We start from the raw sequence: 16,303 nt of genomic DNA on the forward strand, positions 1-16,303 counted from the left end.
TGCTGCGTCTTTGGAAGTGCAGTATGTGTGGTGATTACTGATTTAATAGCAATTTTTTCCCCATTCTTAAATAAGATGTCCTAAGCTACATTTACTGCACATTTCCTATCTTTAATAAATAGCGCTTGCTACAGTACTTCATAAGCATCATTTTCTGTCAGCACCCTTTGATATATGGGGTTGGGGTGGTAAAGTAATTTGCAGTATAATTTGCAGTTTATAGATGAAACTATGACAGATAAATCAGCTAATATCCTGCTTGATGCCAATTACCTGATTTTTCAGATATTCTATTGCATGGTGTTTAGTTCAGAGGACTTTTGTTTGCAGCTGACAATGCTTGGCATTTCTGCAAATAGGTATCAAGCCAGGCAATGAAAACACACAATGAATGACTCCTTAGAGGGCTCCAGGTTTGGCTGATTAAGCACAGCATCACTGCAGCAGAGAAAGAACCCGACTTCCAGGACAGATCTGTTCCAGGATGGAGGGAACGTCCTCTCTCCCTCTCCCTGCAATCTCACCAGCAGCAACCTACAGTTGTGTGATTCAGGCAGGGTGCCCACAGATATCAGTCTACTTCACTGCACACAGGGGTGCAGTGGGAAAATAGTGTATCTTCTATGTTTAAAGGTAAAACATACAAAGGAGCGTCCAGAAAAAAAAGTTATGCTGGTTTATTCTTTTTAACTTCTGCATGCTCAACTCTGAGAAAGCAAACATTTCTCAACGAGCTTAAGAAAACCCAACCCTAAATCTGTTTGTATATTAGACCACTGTCTCAACACCAAGCGTGCTCCGCTTCATGATGGAGGTACAGAGAAAGGTTGCACAGATCATTCTTTCCCTGGAGACACAAACATTGGAAACTTGTTGGGCTTAACAGTAGTGCCAGGTGCTGCTTTTCAGCTCATGCAGCACCCTTTGTCCTGTGCTTTCCATAGGTCTTTCTCCAGTGCTTCTCCAGGTAACTCATAGCAAATCTCTCTCTCAGTGATTTTGCTTATGTTACCTCTGTTCAGCTTCAAAAATGTTCTCCCTGGATTCTCTCTGTTGTGTCCTGCTCTTTGTCTTTCATTACCCACTGAGCAGGTGATCTGGATACAAATTTGTAATGCACTTTTTGTCATATGAAAATTGGGCTGATTGGATCATTGAGGAAAAGATTGTCAGAACTACTGACACAAGTAAAAGAAGGGTGGAACATGACATTTAATGTTAGCACAACACGGGGAGGACTGTGCAGGAGGAATGAAATGCCTTGAATGCAGCAGCAGAAACCATCAAAATTCCCTCTGTAGGAGCCATAACTTTATACAAGCAGGGACTTGTGGCCAGCATTTTGTCCTCAGAAGGCACCCCTTCACCTGGGAGACGTTGCCAAGGAGGACCTGAGAGTATTAGTTTCCTGTGCTGCCGTAGGGGTTATCATAAGCTCTGCAGACGTAAATAAAGCAGAAAAAAGAAAAAGAAAAAGAAAAAGAAAAAGAAAAAGAAAAAGAAAAAGAAAAAGAAAAAGAAAAAGAAAAAGAAAAAGAAAAAGAAAAAGAAAAAGAAAAAAAAGAAAAAGAAAAAGAAAAAGAAAAAGAAAAAAAGACAGGAACATGATCTTAATGTTTAATCAGGTAAGGTAGTTCCTTTAAGTCCTGAAGATTACAAAAGAGAAATAGCCCTTCTGTAAGGGCCTGGTGAGCCCTCCTCTAACATGCTTCATGCCACTGTGGCACCTCATATTGAAGGAAAGGAGTCAGTCAGGGCAGGCCCAGAAGAGGACATTGGAAAAGATCAGAGGAGGTCGTTGTGTGAGAGAGGGTCAAGGGAGCTGGCTGAGGGGCTTAGCTGGGTAGAAGGAAAGCTGCCAAGCTGTGTGTCTAACTGGAACCTATCAACACCCCGCAGGAGTAACCACCAGCAAAGGGAGATGATTTATAGTGTGGAGTTGGGGCAGGGGCAGAACAAGTATAAATGGGCCATTAATACAATTAGGCTAGGAATTAGGAGAAGGTTTATAGCCGGAGGGAAGAGTCCTGGCCACAGTTTTTCCTAGGAAAACAACAGTGAGGGAGTAGGGAGGGAAATAACCCACAGGATATACATCAAAATACCCATTCATTGAGCTCAGAAGCTGCCTGCTTTCCTGCATTTTGAGAAGAGAGGCAACACCTGCAATTTATTAATAAACACTGGAGATACCTGACTCTGTGCACTTGGTGAAGCTTGAGAGAGTTGGCCATGTTTTACATGCAGCGCCAACATTGCTGGCTTGTGATCATTAGGTCTATGAGGCTCAGGTCTGCCTTTACAAGTGCGAACACACCAAAGAAAAAGTCCGCAAGGAACTCCTGAAAACCTACACAAGGACTAATCTTTATTCCAGAAGACCTCACTTTCCTCCCCGCGTAACTTTAGTTCCCCATATCTCCCTTCTGTAGATGGAAGATGTGGACAATTCCTAGAGCTGCATGAATGTGAAGTATGGCAAAAAGCTGATGGTAATGCATGGCTTTGGGTGAAGAAGGTTAGTTTTACAGGTGGAAAAGTAGGGTCAACATAGTTTCTCTGCCCTTTAAAAGATTAGTCTATGTCTACATACAATGTTTAGACACTTTTTCTGTTATTACTTTCAGAAGCTGAAGAAATAATGATAAATTTGTTTGGATAGCCCTTGGCTCAATCATTTTCCATTTGAAAAGGTAATGCTGTTCAAAATGAAACAATTTCTTAAGTCATGTCTGTGTAGGGAAATGAACTACACTGAGCATCCTGTATTGTCATGCTTTGAAACAAATGATTTTTGCATCATGAAATCAGCTTTCTGTAATGTAAAAGTCAAAATCCAAATGATGTATTTTGGTTACATTGAAGAAAAAATTTCCCCTGGAGATCTTCTAGCTAGAGTTAGCCATGCAGATCTACTGGCATTGCAGTTAAAGATTTGTTCGAGACAACCTGCTTTTACAGAATGGATAATCCCAGCACAGTTCAGATATCCAGACATTTTTTTCCACTTCAAAGGGCTTTTTTTAGCTTATGTTTCAAGCTGCTGACAGGACATGACCAAGTGCAGATAGCAAATGACGTTAACCTCCAACATTATCAATAGATTTTTGCATGCTCGCCCCCCCTTAAGACCACAGCTTCACACACAACAGTTACTGCTCAGCCAGAAGAGCTGGCAGCCATGGTTAGTTGTTAGTTTGTTTGAGCACTGGGTCACTCAGAAATAACTTGGCCTTGTAACCCCAGCTCTTCAAAGGCCAAAAGGCGAGCTCAGCCCCTACACCTGTAAGGAATGGTCCAGCAATTCATGCCACTAAGGGATTTGAAGGGTTAACATTGAGGCCTGGGTTTAGGTGAGAAGAGAACAAAGGGATTTCTTCAGAGAAAAACTGCTGACTCTGCACGGACGTGTAGTAACTTCTGACATCCGGCCAAGAGACCCCTAGATAAGGAGGAAGAATATGAGCCTCCCCGTCCGAGCGGCCCCCGAGAGACTAACAGAGACTGATAAGCAGGCGCACCTGGGAGGACTTAGGATTCGGGAAACCAAATATAATAACCCTGCCTCTTCTAGAAGTAGTAATGAATATGCACTAGCCTAGGAGCATAAAAACCAGCCGCCTTACGTAACAGGTGTGTGTCCTGGTGGAGCAGAGACTCCCAGCGCACCCAGCGCTGTTTGCTTGCCTCTATTCGTTTAATAAATTGTAAACTTTGATTGTAATCCTATTTGGGACTCAGTCATTTATAACACACCTGATGATGGATGAAGGTGCCTCCACGGCGATGGAGGAGAGGAAGGAAGGTGCTATCACGGGCTAACCATCGCAACTCATCCCAGCACGAGAACAGCCTCACAAGTTGATCTAAGCCACCAAAACTCGTTCAGCGCCGGCTTGCAAGGCTCTAGAAGGTGTTGGTGGCAAGGGGAGGAGGTGGCGCCCAGGAGACTTCTCCCTCACGCCAGTAGATGGAGCCCTGTGTCCCTGAAGAGCTCGGCACGGCCGGCTGGCCACCGCGGGGTCAGGCCTCAGCCGTCGTGGGGAGCTGCCGTGACCCTGTAATGCCGCTCTTTGGGTTTTGTAGAGAAGCTCAGGTGTTAGTTCGCCCCACAACCTGTGGGTAGCTAAAATATCGGCAGCTAGAATGTCGTTTTTCAATTAAAGCTTTGAAAGACAAAGTCTGCTTAGTAGCATCAGAATATCCCTCTGTAGAAGCCACTGGCAGTTTGTACGTATCAAAAAGTCGTGAAGTCTTAAAGATTGGCCACGCTGTGAAATATGTATAAAAGTCCCACTGACTTGTGGGACTTGTAAAGTGCTGTTGTAAATAATCCTCTGCCTACACTTGGGATCTGAAATTGTTTTTTTTTCTTTAGCATTTATGTCTGCACTGCTTTAAAGAGTGAGCAATGTGCTTGTTTTAGACAAGATCATCACTCAGAAAAATGTTGCTTTCTCCTGCTGTCACTGGACACACACAAGTATGCACTCATACACATTAACAGTGCAGTTTTAAGTCAGGCCTGCTGTTAGTATCAGCTATGCTACTTCTTATACAAGGCCTCACATACTCTGTGTTTACACTTCTAAAGTACTCTTTTCTTGTGATTAAGAACATTACGAGGGTTCACCCTGAAGACTAAGTTAGCCTTTGTATTTCCCTTTTTCAAGATCACTGGAAAAAAAGGCAATTACATGTAAAAATTGTCTTCGGAAAACATTTGGAATAGGCTAGAGGAAACAACCGTCTTTCAAAACATGAATGAAATTAATTCCACTGTTCCCTCAGGATTTAAGAATAAAGTAGAAATGAGGAACAACCCTCGCTCCTTTGTTCTCTTCCATGCCATGTTCAAAAACGTTTGGCTAAAATGCAAAAACCTTAAATCCTGTAAGATGCGTTTCTTTTAGAGTAGTTCCCTCTTGTCCCACATACCCCCCCCCCCCCTTTTTTAAAACAAAAAATAATATACCAAACTCAAGAGATCCATGTCAACAAATGATAGTCACGTTGAGTTTCTTATATGCTTAGGTCATTAGCTAGCAGGACTGTTAAGCTATTAGTTTTGAAATATCTTCTTTTTAATTTCTTTGTTTTGAAGTTGCCAGAAGTTTGGTAGAGAAATATGTTCCTTCATTAAACTAGTTTTTATTTAACCCTCACATAAGCATGTTACTCTCCAGAAAGAGTACAGGATTTTCTGCATAGTTTGTTTTTACAATCCTAAGTACAGAGGCAACTGATTTGTAAAACATATTTGCAATTCTTTTCTGATTCAGAATTCAGGAAAACTCAGCTTCAAATATGTACATTTTGTTGAAATACCTGTAACTTGAACCTGCACAATTAAAGCAATATTTGTGTGTATATATATATATGTGTGTATATATATATACACACACTTATGATCTGTAGCACCCTTACACTGAACTCCATCTCTCGCCTTGTTTGCTCCTCACTCAGTGCACTTTTGAGCAGGCAGGAGCTGGCACATCAGCATCACAAACCAAGACATGTCCTCAAAACTCCTACTTTTCCTCCAAGGCAGCTGTGCTATGCACAAATCATTCCTGTGCTTTGCAATACCACAGTAAGTTCCTAGCAACTGATTCCACATCCATTGAAGTAAATGGAAATACCAAATTGATATCAATGAACTTCACATTCAGTTTGGAATAGCAGAATTATCTGACCTTATATCTTCATTTTATCTGTCAACTATAAGTATGTTTAGTAAAACTATCTATTACAGGTGTTTCTAGTTAGTTGTATTAGAGAAGGAAATGTTACTTTCTGTCATTAAGGGCCACCAGTATGTATTTTTGCTTCTCGATAGTGTAAGTCAGTTTTATCTAGTCTTACACAGTTCTTGATTCAGCCAACGTATTTGCAGTGCCGATTTACACAGCCCAGTCATCCATTTTATTGATACGGTCATCTCCAGGTAGTATGTTTGAGGGCATTTCCTTCCCCTTTTTAAAAATGTACAACTGTGTTGCCATCACTCTATCATCCCTAGATCCTCCAGTTCCACCACAATGCAATGAAATGTCTTGATTTTAATTTGACTGATTAATTTGACATTTTTGACACCACCACAAGCGTATGTGAGTTTGGACCATTGTGAGGGGCCTATTTGAATTCCTGGAATTTTGAAGCTGTTTTAACAAGTCTTTGAATTCCTGTCATCCGCTGGTTTTCCTCCATTGCTGTAGGTATGAGCTGTAGGTATGAACTGTTTTTTTTGTCTATTTATTTTCCCCTATCCTAAGTCATTTTGCTCAACAATGTAAAGCTGGATACTTCCAGAAAGCATAGTTGTATGGCATATTTGTATGATTGGTTTGAACTATGAACTGGGAAAATCTGAAGTCCAGTTTTTGCCTGGGGATGATACAGGTAAAGAGTGGAAGGGAATTTGGAGCTAGGAGGGTGGGAATCCCTCTTCTGTCCTCACCAGTAACATTGTGAAAAAACTCACTCAGTGACAGAAGATCCAGGATTGTTAAGCCAAATGTTAAAAAGACTGGGCTTTTCCAACATGTCCTAGTAGGGCTTGCCTAATCTGTCCTTCAAGATTTTCCATGGTGGATACTCCACAGTCTCCTGGAACAGTTCTATCCCAATGGTTTTCTGCCTTTTCCATTATGCGGTTGGTTTTCTGTACAACTGATTTTGTATTATTTTAACACAGACTTGCCTACACAAAAGGGAATCACTAGTGTAGCATAAACTACTACATATATCAGGACAGTGCAGTCTCTACACAAGGCTATGGAAACATACCTTTTGATGCAAATGGGGCATTGTACATTGTTTTGGTGTAGTTAAGTTGACTCCCATTTGACATGAGCTAACAAGACCTGATAACATACTGAAATATGAACATCTGTGCAGAGCTTCACGTCCACTTTGCTATGAATGTTTAAAATTCACAGTTTCAGCAATATAACCTTCCTGAATAGATATTCCCTAAATCAGTTTCAAATGGTACAGTACGCTTTGCAGACCTCACATTTAATTATGTAAATGATTATTGTTGATTCACAGAATAAGGTATCTTGACACCTTTTTTTTTTTAAACCCTGTTCTGAGGAAAAGAAAATCAAAGGCACGTGAAAAAAAAAAAAGGCAGGTAGTTGGGGTTGTTAAACTGATAAGTACATTAAATCTTGTGTTTCTTTTGGATCAGGATACTTCTGAAAATTCTGTGTGTATGATTGAATCACACACTAAATTGTTTCTTCTGAGTGTTTATTTGTACTTCCAGGCTCTTCGATAATATTTCTTTTAAAGAGAGGAAGAAAAACAGCAGCTTAACTGAAGAACATTACCAAGAATCAAGAGACTTGGCGTATTTTTTGATACCAACCCCATGTTAACAGGTGAGTCACATGTTCAGACTCACGTTATACAGTACCATGCTTTCTGAATGGCCCTCTTGTCTTCAGTGCGTCCTGGGGTGTGGATAGTACTCAAAACACAAAGGGCTCTCCAAATTCTATTTGTAACCTCTCTGGTTTTTGGTTTCTCCATTTGGAAAAGAGAGCAAGCCTTACCTGTGAGGTTTAGTTCCCTGATAGATAAAAACTCACTGCAATATTCAGATAGACAGCAATGAGAAGTAAAAAGTATTGCCAAAGATAAACACTTTCAAGGCAGCTTTGTTATTGTTCTGGCTATCTGCCCATAGTGCTTTGCATGCAATTTAATATCACCGGTAGCAGAAATATTTGATTTGCTAGATTTGTAAGCTCTATCTGATTATAAGAGTAATAAAAAGTAAAGTTCTCGATTGAACCAGTATTTAATATCCTCAGAAGCACTCATTCTAGTCCATTCCAAGTGGGCTATTGTGATGCTCAGAGGTCTTAAGAACAGGGAAAAGGGCAAGAACAGAAAGTGTGTTTTCCCACTCAAAGGATGGCCTTAGTCGTTATGTTTGGGCACTGCCTCACAAAGCTGTAAGGAAACCCTTCCTTCTTTGATAAGGGGAAAAATGCAATTTGATTGTGCAGAGCACCAGTGTTGGCGATGTGATGGAGACTTTAACTGAGAGGGCCACAGAGTGCAACACTCTCTTGCCGTCCTGGGCCTGGAAGCAGTCAAGCCACATTTGCATTGGGCTGTGGCTGGGAGAAGCAGCTCTGCTTTCTGCATGTCATTCTCCTGCACTCCCAGTTCAAGTAGTAGAGGAGGCTGAACTGCATGAAAGTAGGCTGCACCTGCTTGCATGTAAATGCCTTAAGTCAGAGGCATTTTGCAAGCAAATATACTCGTCTTCACTGCCAGACTCCCCGTCCAAAGGCCTAATTAAATAGAAGTGCAGTCTCATAATGAACTAAGCATCTAAGGCTGCACTGACAATAGAAATGACAGTCTCATACTCTTTCCTCAGGTCCTCCACTGAGCCTGCACTGGCAAAGCTGCACACTGAGACCAGAGTAGTAAGCTGAGCGATCTGAAAACTATTTTACCTGTAGGAATGGGAGGAAACTAGTAAAGAGTCTTTTAAGACATCTGTAGATATATCTGCACACAAGTACATCTTAAATTCTTGCTTTGCATGGCAACAGCAAAAGAAATAAATACAAAACTTATCACTGCTAGGAAAGGCAAGATCTCACCCAAAGTGAGAAAGAATGCAATGGCAATACTCCCAGTTTACATGATGTTGGCTTTTGACTGCACCCAGTTGTTATGGTCCTTCCCTAAAAATAATCCAAGTCCTGATAAGATGATAAAGACCATCTCAGAAACATTTTCCTCACCTTCTGCTTGCTTGGTAAGATCATAGAATCATTTTGGCTGGAAAAGACCTTTAAGATCATGAAGTCCAACTATTCACCTAACAGTGCAAGTCCACCACTAAATCACGTCTGAAAGCGCCACATACACACATCTCTAAAATACTATGAGGGATGGCGACTCTGCCACCTCCCTGGGCAGCCTGTTCCAAAGCCTAACCACACCTTCCTTGAAGAAATTCTTCCTAATATCACATCTAAAGTTCCCTTGGTGCAACTGGAGACAATTTCTTTATGTCCTATCACTTGTCACCTGAGAAAGGAGACCAACATTCTCCTCGCTGCGACCTCCTTTCAGGTAGTTGTAGAGCGCGATGAGGTCTCCCCTCAGCCTCCTCTTCTCCAGACTAAACAACACCAGTTCCCTCAGTTGCTTATCATAAGTCTTGTTTTCTAGTACCTTCACCAGCTTCATTGCTCTTCTCTGCACACGCTTCAGCAGCTCAAGATCCCCTCTGTAGTGGGGGGCCCAAAACTGAACACAGTACTCAAGGTGCTGTCTCAGCAGTGCCAAGTACAGAGGGACGGTCACTTCCCTAGTCCTGTTGGCTATGCTATTACAAGCCAGGATGCCGTTGGCCTTCTTGGCCACCTGGGCACACTGCTGGCTCACGTTCAGGAACAGAAACTGTACAGTAGAATTAGTGCATGCAGGTAGTGATCATCACAGAAATGATAAAGTGAACAAACTTCCCTAAGACATCAGAAGTTAAACACATTTGCTTGTAATGTGCGCTGAATAATGAACTCACTTTTAAACAATCCACTACTAAGGAAAAAATAAAAAAAAAAAAAATGAGAATAGTCTTACAAAAGGAAAAGGGACACAACTAATTTAATAAACTGTTTTCCACAGAAAACTTTCCTGTTCCTACAACGTCATCAGGAAAACAATCTGCCTGGTTTCCAGTAGACATTCACTGTCCTCAGATAATCTTTGAGAGCTGAGATAGTGGGACTTTATGTATACAAACACAGCACATTTGAAAAATATTAAATAAAGCTGGGAATAAACTATTCTCTAATGCAGTTCTCAGACCTGCTTAACCAAGAGGAAAGCTGAAGCAGATACTTTCCAAGGGAAATGTATACAACTGGACTATTCCAGGCTTTCATGATTTGATCTTTAAAACTGGCCAAGAACAGATTAAATTTCGTTTACTTAAACAGATTACAAAAGGAAAATGTCTCACTACTCTGCTCCTTTGTCAGACAGATTCCAGAGCAGAGGATTAGCTAACAGTTTGGTCTTGCAGCATGTGTACACAGACAACCTCACAGCTGAATGTGGAACTTGGTCAGTTTGCAAGACAAGGAGAAATGCAGGTTGGTCCAAGTTCTCTGTTCGTGTCAGCCACTATGGTTAAAGCAGCACAGTGGGACAGAACATTAGGGAAAAGTTTTTAAGTGTTCATTTCCACTTCTTACTACATGACATGAGAAAAAGTCCCCTTTCTGTTTCTGCTTTTTAGTGTAGGAGCAAACAAATAGAGCTTCCATAACAAGTATGACAGAAATGTAAGTACTAATGGTATCATCCTTACAAATGCATTAATAACAAAATCCTACTGACTAGAGGCAGAACCCATGTGCCAGCATGAATGCTGGCACAGAGCCTTCCAGACAGACTGTCTGGGGAGGAAGTTGGAGTAAGTGGCTTCAACCTTCCTGCAGCCAGAGCTACCAAAGGAAACCAAGGCTGCTTAGAAACTGGAGGATGTTAGCTGAAGAAAGCCGTGCCACCAGCGTGCAATGATTCAACTCCATCCACCAGCCCTCCTGCCACAGCTGTTCTGGAGGGTGGCCCAAGACTTACAGCTGCACCACCTTCACCCATCCTCCTTTCCAGAATGCGTGACACAGTGCTGGAAACTTAACTGCAAGGCTTGCTCAGGCTAAGCTCTGTACCGAAGATGTACCTCAGTGTTACTGCTTGTCCTTTTCGACAGATTCCGCGCTGTAGTTCTCCATAACCATGCAGAGAACCTTCTGGACTTCTCTGTTACCTATAGGTCTTCTGCTTCTAAATGTTTAGAGGCAACCCGCTCCCTCCAACTGCACCTGAAAACATGAAGACCTGAAAACATTGCAGAAGAAGTCTAGAGCAACTACTACTGGGTCTTATTTAAACCAAAGTTAAAGCATCTTTTATGCTGCTTTGGCCATACTGTCTTTTTGGCTCTATTACATTTATTTTGACCTCTGCAAGTAGATTTATTTATTTATTTATTTTTTAATGCCAGAGACTTGCTGATTGCATTATAATTTTGATTTTGCAGTTTTGAAGAGATTTCTAAGAAGAGAAATTCACTACTAAGTGAAGAGATCAGTGCTAGTTTAGAACATCATTCAGATTTCCAGACCAAGCTGAGATCTCATTGGTGAATAACATAAGCAAGATCAGATGCCTCACAGTGGTAAATTATATCCAATGCTCTTTTGTGAGGTAACAGAGTAGTTTTCCAGAAGGGTTTCCTGAAAAAATGTAATGGCTGTGATGGTAGCTGTGATGATCAAGAGGATGTGAACAGTTTAGATGGGAGGCAGAAGTACAGAAATCACATTATACAATTAAAACAAAATATTGTCAAAAGAATGCAAAAAAGGAGAATTGATTCAGAGCAAGACTCAAGGTTTATTTGCAGAAGTATACCTGACTACATCATTGGTGACATTTTATGTACAAATGGAGTGCAACTGGCATACTTACCTGCTGTCCTTATAGATAAGGATTCTCATCAATGCATACAATTGTTCTGTTTGCATACATGGTAATTACATGCACTTGTATCCTTCTAGCCCTCCCAATATCCCTGAGTACAGCAATAAAATGCCAGTGGTGCAGTTACAGAGTTGTCTGCTCTTTACTTAGTCACTACAGAGTAAAGACAATGTCTTCTTACCCTGCCTTACCATGAATTTATTAGTGAGAGGTAAGCTACCATGCATTTATAGCTGGGTAGGAACACATGCAAAGCGTTAACCTACTGCAGGTTAAATTAGAGGCTGTGAATACAATTTTAGTTTACTTCATGATAACTTGTTCCTGGGTACATACCCTTCACACTAATCCTAATTGACCACAGCTAAGATATAACTGATTTTTCACAGGTAACCAAGTAATCACAAAGTCTAGATCACTTACAGTTATAACTAAGTTTTGTAATTTAATTTCTAATGAGTCTGGTGAAGTCAGGGTCTCCAGAGAGCTGTCATCTTTAGCTCCTAGTGTCTTTTCCATAGCTCCTTTCCAAAAATACAGGGAGCTGAAAGTTGCAGTGATCATACTACTCCTGTTGAGTCTGTTAAAACTCAGACGTACATGATGTCAGCTGCAAGCCCAGCAGGGCGCTTTCAAGAGATCAGATTTCTTTAAATTACAAAAATATGCTCTTTACAAGGAGCAACAGACCTTTAATGTCAATGTTTTATAATCCAGGTCATAGTTAGTTTTTTTCACCCTGTACTTAGAATAACAATATTGGCTTGGTTGACCTAATACGACCATATAGATGTCTGACTTAGAAAATTCAGCAGGAACATTAAGCAGCATAATTAAATCCCTTTCTGACTTCTTGATCAAGGCCAATATTGCCCTGTTTATGTTCAGTATTTTACAGAATATATTATTGTTTTGCTTTAGAATTTTATTTAGAAATATTTATGTTCAGTCCCCTTCTATGCATATCCAGACTCAGTAAGAATAAAATATTAGATAGATCTTAAAAGAACGAAAAAAGAGAGGCAAACAGAGGGAATTGAACAGGTCCTCAGCTGCTGCCCATTATGTTATGTTTCATCTGTGACTACAGACCTAGCACTGAAAGGTGCTGGGAGATATTTTGTAGGCTCTGCTGTGCAAGATCATTTTGGTTTGGTCAGTTGATTGCAGGGGATGGGATTTAGCAGAGCAGATAATCTCTTCAGTTCTACACTCCACAGGGGTGAATCCTTATGCCCTTGTTGTTAAGCAGAAAATTATTCTGATGTTTAATGTGATGGCTTACAATGTCACCATTATTTCTGCTTGCTCTGATCTTCATGGGCTGAACCATAAATACAATAAGAAGCCAAAAGAAATACAGAATCTGCATGGTGGAAGGCCAGCTTTCTACTCTGGTTATGGGCTCTAGTATTAACAGTAATACTATATTTGAAGTAAGAATGCCCAGCGGAGGTTCCCTTGCCAAGGCATTAAATAAGAGACTAGAATCCTCAGTGCTTAAACATGCATTTCAATATAAGCTTTTTTTTTTTTTCCCCCCTAGAGTGCTAATTGAAGAGGCTCAACAACAAGAATAACATAGTATGTGCTGCACCTGGGCGGGTGAGTCACAGTAGCAGTGTTTGTTTTCTGCAAAACACACCTAAATTGGGTCTTTTCTTTCAGTTATGGGACTAATAAATTTTATGTAAAAGTGTCATCAACTTTAAATGTAACCAGATAAGAAATGCAAAAAGGTCTGCTTCAGGGAGGCATACTTGGAGAGTGTAGTCATATTCAAACTCAGTTTTCACCTGGTTGTTGCAACATGAAGTACGATAATATAAACCCGAAGGGTGAAATTCAGCACCAGCATGACTAGTCCAAAACCATACTATTCTGATAGCAGTTCCAAATAAGTCAAAGGGTGAGAGCTTAATTTGTACATAAACATTGCCCAGGTTTTAGTCAGGTTCTCTATGTAAGGCTGAAATGTCACCCTTCATGAAAACAGAACCAAAGAAAAGCACATTTCTGAAATTGCTCCATTTATCATGTTGATTCCATGTCTTTCTGTTGCAGAGCCTACTGGGTTTTACATCAGTCCTGGTTTCAGTAGGCTCAGGATCATGCAGATCTCTGTGGTGAGTTACAAAATTACCTTTGAAAGGATGCCAGATGTGTATCAGGTATGAACAATGAGCTCTTTGCAGAATTAACATCACAATTATTATCACTCATAAATTTTCCATAGTCCAAAACATACTTCATATTATTAACATAATAATTCTACAGGCCTAAGAAAAGTCTGCTTTCCAGTCAGTTCCTATAACCTGTAACTTTTGAAATTTAAATGCCAATTTTCAGAATTTACTCTGAATTCCTTTCTGTTTCTATAGCACTGGGCACAACTATTCACTCCATTTATTCCAGCCTCCATATCATCCAGCTGCAACTCATTTTGACTTCTCTGCTGACTCAACCACATGCCACAAATGAATTGGAAATAAAGGTCAAATTTCAAGGCATGCTATATATATCTTGAGTTGGAGGTACACAGTCAGTCCAGAAACATGCATGGTCTGCCTTATCCATCCTATATAACTAGTCAGAAAGAGGAATGCTACATACATCAGCGTAGACTTTGGCTTAAAGACAGTTATATTTTGCTTTTTTAAATTAAGTTAGTAAAGACAACAAGGGCATTGGGTTCAGGAGAATCTCTTTGGGTAAAGTAGGCAAACTGTGATAGTAATATAGTTAATTCCGCATTAGCTTTCTGTCTGACAAAGCAAATGATACCGGAGAATTAACGCTTCATTGCCTAAGAGTCTACTAATACATGCAGCTGTAATTAACAAGCACATCCTAGAATACCTAACAATAGTGATGATGGAGACATAACATGCATTTAGAGTGCGTGCAAAGTATTATTTCATCTAGGAACATTACTAATGTTATGAGTTCCTCGGGAACCAGCAGTTCAATCTGATTTCACGGACAAATAACACTAGATCCTAGAAACATTTGATCTACCGGATATTGCTGGCATTGCTTACTGTTGCTTTCTCTGAACACAGACTTCTGTCAGGTACCATTCCTTAGGGCACAAATAGCTTTCTCTCTTACTCAGGAGTAGATTTTTACTCTAATTAAAATGTAAGTATATCTCTCACTATTCCAGAAGCTATCAAAGACTCTGCATATTCTTTGACAGTTCCTTAAGGTATGATCTGAAACTATTACCCTCCCCCAAAGATTTATACTTCAAAACAATTAGAACATTAGTAAACAACTGTCTTTTAATCAACACAGTAAGTATGAAAAACTCATTGAAATGTTAAAAGACTACTCTTTGCATAGAAGCTAGGAAATAAGGACAGTCAGGCAGGTTTTCTTCCTGCAGGACAACTGAAATTTGCTGAACATTGCCTATATGTACGAACTTCTTTACAGAACTCAGTGCAACACAATTTCAACCTCTTGAAAAGGGGAAGAGAAGGGGCAAGCACAATTCACAGGGGATCTTATTGGGAAGGCAGGAAAAGGAGAAATGGGATGCTCCAATGCACCATTTTGCACTTCTGAAAATGTGGTAGGCAAGACCAGAATAGTCTCCTGGAATGTGTTCTGGGAAGTAAAGTGATCATTGTGAAATGCACGATCCAGCTATAAGCAGAAATCAGAGCTTGATGCCCTCCTTAACACTTCTTTTGGAGGCTGCCTTTGAGGTGCTTTCAAGTTTTTTGAATACAAATGTTACTGCCTATTTTGCATGGCTGCATCCAGAAAAGCCTGTCAAGCTCTTCAGCATAGCATGTGGCTGGTGCACACAGAGGTGCTCAGTAGCCTTCCATGTCCTTTGGCAGGGGAAAGCATTCAGCTTGCCTCACCACAGATGGTTGCATGGACAGAGCTGACAGGTCGGCATACGGCAGCAGTCACAGGAGCAAGAGGTCAGTAGTCTCCTTAGACCATTCTTGCCAATAAATGACATACTTCAGATAAACACAAGAAAGCCAAACAAGGCAGTTATAAAGAAGGGGATTATAGTTGTACATACCGAAAGAAACTTCACTGATGAAGAGAGAGAAGGGTCAGCTAACATTAAGTACAAAATGTCATTTTCTGCACATGCATTTTGTAGGGAACCTCTCATGCTGATCAGCTGAAAAGTAGGAATTTTTTTTAGGGTTACTTCATTAACAGGTTTATTCTACTGTACCAGGATAATTTCTGGATGATGCAGAAGCTATTGGGCATTTCAGCACACATTTCTGCTATACTACGTCACAAATTGCCATACTCCTAGCAAACAATTATGCTATATTTTTTCACTGCTTTAATCCAGCTGAATTCAAAGTGGTTTGGAAAAGTAACCCCACCACAGCTACTTTCAAAATAGGATTTAGGGGGAGCAGAACCCATGATATCTGCTCCAGAGGAGGAATTGAAACACATCTAAAACATCCAGCCAAAACATAAGCTTATTTGAGGATAAAGATTAAAAGCATCACATTGCCATTTTTAGTTTTTCTGGGCTTAGTTTCTGGTTAGTGGATATTTTTAACTGCAGTTTTCAACTATTTTTAGGTTGATGCAAAAGGGAATGCACTTTGCTAATCTAAGAAATAGCTAGAAGAACTAAGTCATGTTTAAAACTACATCACACTTTGTTATTCCAGGCCATCAGCACCTGCCACCTGTTACATTAAAAGAGGCAAACCAGCCTGACCTAAAGTAACCATAAACCATGGGTGGAGGCAGGAGGTGTTAAATCAACCTCCAT

General features: G+C 40.4%; 1 long non-coding RNA gene across 1 annotated transcript; it reads left to right on the forward strand.

The window, feature by feature from the left end:
* The first annotated feature begins 7,147 nt into the window (after window positions 1–7,147).
* Window positions 7,148–13,996, forward strand: LOC106041799 (uncharacterized). The gene is made up of 3 exons (XR_001210718.3): window positions 7,148–7,388; window positions 13,079–13,137; window positions 13,597–13,996. It is a non-coding gene; the product is annotated as an uncharacterized lncRNA (long non-coding RNA).
* The last annotated feature ends 2,307 nt before the right edge of the window (window positions 13,997–16,303 follow it).

The sequence above is a fragment of the Anser cygnoides genome, chromosome 2 (genome assembly GCF_040182565.1).
Source record: "Anser cygnoides isolate HZ-2024a breed goose chromosome 2, Taihu_goose_T2T_genome, whole genome shotgun sequence".
NCBI classification, from domain to species: Eukaryota; Metazoa; Chordata; class Aves; order Anseriformes; family Anatidae; genus Anser; species Anser cygnoides.